Raw genomic sequence first — 2,877 nt, forward strand, 5'->3', positions numbered from 1 at the left:
GATGAAATATCTGAAAGCTATACGATGAAAGCAACAATTAACTAATGGGATCGAATTAAACTAAAGAGCTTCTGCAGAGAAAAAAATATATATCATCAGAGTCAACAGACGACCTACAGAATGGGAGAAAATTTTTGCAATCTACTCATCTGACAAAATTCTAATATCAAGAATCTACAAGGAACTTCAGCAAATTCACAAGAATAAAACAACCCCATTAAAAAGTGGGCAAAGGCTTTTTTGCTCAGGCCGGTGGCGCCGACAGGATGGGCAAGTGTCATGGACTTCGTACTGCTAGGAAGCTCTGTAGTCACCGACGAGACCAGAAGTGGCATGATAAACAGTACAAGAAAACTCATTTGGGCACAGCCCTGAAGGCCAACCCTTTTGGAGCTGCTTCTCATGCAAAAGGAATCATCCTGGAAAAAGTAGGAGTTGAAGCCAAACAGCCAAATTCTGCCATTAGGAAGTGTATCAGGGTCCAGCTGATCAAGAATGGCAAGAAAATCACAGCCTTTGTACCCAACAATGGTTGCTTGAACTTTATTGAGGAAAACGATGAAGTTTTGGATGCTGGATTTAGTCACAAAGGTCATGCTGTTGGTGATATTCCTGGAGTCTGCTTTAAGGTTGTCAAAGTAGCCAATGTGTCTCTTCTGGCCCTATACAAGGCAAGAAGGAAAGACCAAGATCATAAATTTTAATGGTGAAAACACTGTAGTAATAAATTTTCATATGCCGAAAAAAAAGTGGGCAAAGGACATAAACAAACACTTCTCAAAAGAAGACATAAATTCTGCCAACAAACATATGAAAAAAAATTTGCTCAATGTCATTGATCATCAGAGGAATGTAAATCAAAACCACAGTGAAATACCATCTCGTGCCATTCAGGATGGCAATTATTAAAAAGTCAAGGAACAACAGATGCTGGCAAGGTTGCAGAGAAATGGGAACACTTTTAGACTGTTGGCCAGAATGTTAATTAGTTCAACCACTGTGGAGGACAGTGTGGCAATTCCTCAAAGATTTAGAGCCAGAAATACCATTTGACACAGCAATCTTATTACTGCATGTATACCCAAAGAATTATAAATTATTCTGTTATAAAGGTACACACATGCATATGTTCAATGCAATGCTAGTTACAATAGCAAAGAGACTGAATCAACCCAAATGCCCAAATGTCAATGACAGACTGGGTAAAGAAAATGTGGTACATATATGCAAAGGAATATTATGCAGCCATAAAAAGGAATGAGATCACGTCCTTTGCAGGGACATGGATGAAGCAGGAAGCCATTATCCTCAGCAAACTAATGCAGGAACAGAAAAACCAAACACCGCATGTCCTCACTTACAAGTGGGAGCTGAACAATGAGAACACATGGACACACAGAGGGGAATAACACACACTGGGGCCTGTCAGGGGGCAGCACAGGTAGGGAGAGCATCAGGAAAAATAGCTAGTGCATGTCAGGCTTAATACCTAGTTGATGGGTTCATAGGTATCGCAAACCACCATGGCACACATTTACCTGTGTAACAAATCTGCACATCCCGCACATGTATCCCAGAACTTAAAAGTTCAAAAAAAATAATAATACATCAAAACTAAGGTTAAGTTGAAAATTAACCAATGTAGATTAACCAGTAAGTAAACAAAGTAGACAAGCTATGTGATTATTTCAATAAATACAAAAAATGATAATATTCAACACCCATTTATTATCTAAAAGAAAAATATTCCACACACTAGAAATAGCCAGAAATTTTCTTAATCTGATAACACTTATCTACAAAAAAAGTTAATGATCTATATAACAGGGTGAAATATTTACCATTTTCTCCTCCTAAGAATGGCAAGAACATAAGATGTCTACAGCCAACAATCCTATTCAAAAATTGGAGGGCCGAACTAGTTCAATAAAGCAATAAAAAAGTAAAATGATTGAAAAATAATCAGTAAAATTATCATTATTCACAAATGATATGATTTTTTAACATAGAAAGCTCAAATTAATTCTCAAACTATTAGAGATAGTAAGCAAATTTAGGAAAGTTGCTGGGTATAAGACCAACATACCTTGCTTTATATTTATCCCAAGAAGGCAGAATGTTACCTTTCCCAATCAATAGGTAGGATGTTGATGCCAATGGCACCCTACATAACTAAATAATTTGGAAGAAAACTTGTTATTCACACAAGGGATTCCTGAAATGGGAATGAGGGTACAAGCAGGTCTCGGCAGGCCTCTGTGGGTTGGGCCTATATAGTAGCAAGGGGGTGGGACTGGAGAAATAGTCCCAAGTGACAGCTGGGGATTTGCCAGCTTTGAATTTCCCACATGTGCCATAAAAGGACATTCACTTGGGCTTTCTTACCAATCTGTCCTGATATGGAGCAAAAGGGAAAAGGGAGGTGGGGTTTAGAAGAAGTCAGAAGTCAAATATGAAAACATGGAATCAGACTCTGTGCTACATAACCCAAATAAATCATATACTTATATACCAGTAAACGTCACTTGGAAAATGAAATTTAAAAGAAATATGATTTATAAGATCATCAAAATGCATCAAACACCTGGGGAGAAATGTAACAAAAGATTAAAAGATCTTCATTCTGTGAAAACTACTAAGCATTATGGAAGAAAATTTTTAAAGAACTTAACAAATAGAAGGATATGCTACATTAATAAATGTTATGATTCATTGTTGTTAAGATGTGAATTCTCCCCAAATTGATCTATAGATGTCATTTAATCCCAATAAAAATCCCAGCAGGTGTTTCATGGAGACTGACAAAACTACTAATGAATATAGAATCTGAGTCAGAAGATTAAGCTTGGTGATCATAATGGCAGGTATTATAATATT

At 36.8% G+C, this 2,877-nt stretch overlaps 1 pseudogene across 1 annotated transcript; it reads left to right on the forward strand.

Moving 5' to 3' along the window:
* Positions 1-236: 236 nt before the first annotated feature.
* LOC105506078 lies at positions 237-829 on the forward strand (annotated as a pseudogene). The gene has a single exon (XR_001000866.1). The product of XR_001000866.1 is annotated as a 40S ribosomal protein S23 pseudogene (transcript).
* The last annotated feature ends 2,048 nt before the right edge of the window (positions 830-2,877 follow it).

Source organism: Colobus angolensis, unplaced genomic scaffold (genome assembly GCF_000951035.1).
Source record: "Colobus angolensis palliatus isolate OR3802 unplaced genomic scaffold, Cang.pa_1.0 Scaffold131, whole genome shotgun sequence".
NCBI classification, from domain to species: Eukaryota; Metazoa; Chordata; class Mammalia; order Primates; family Cercopithecidae; genus Colobus; species Colobus angolensis.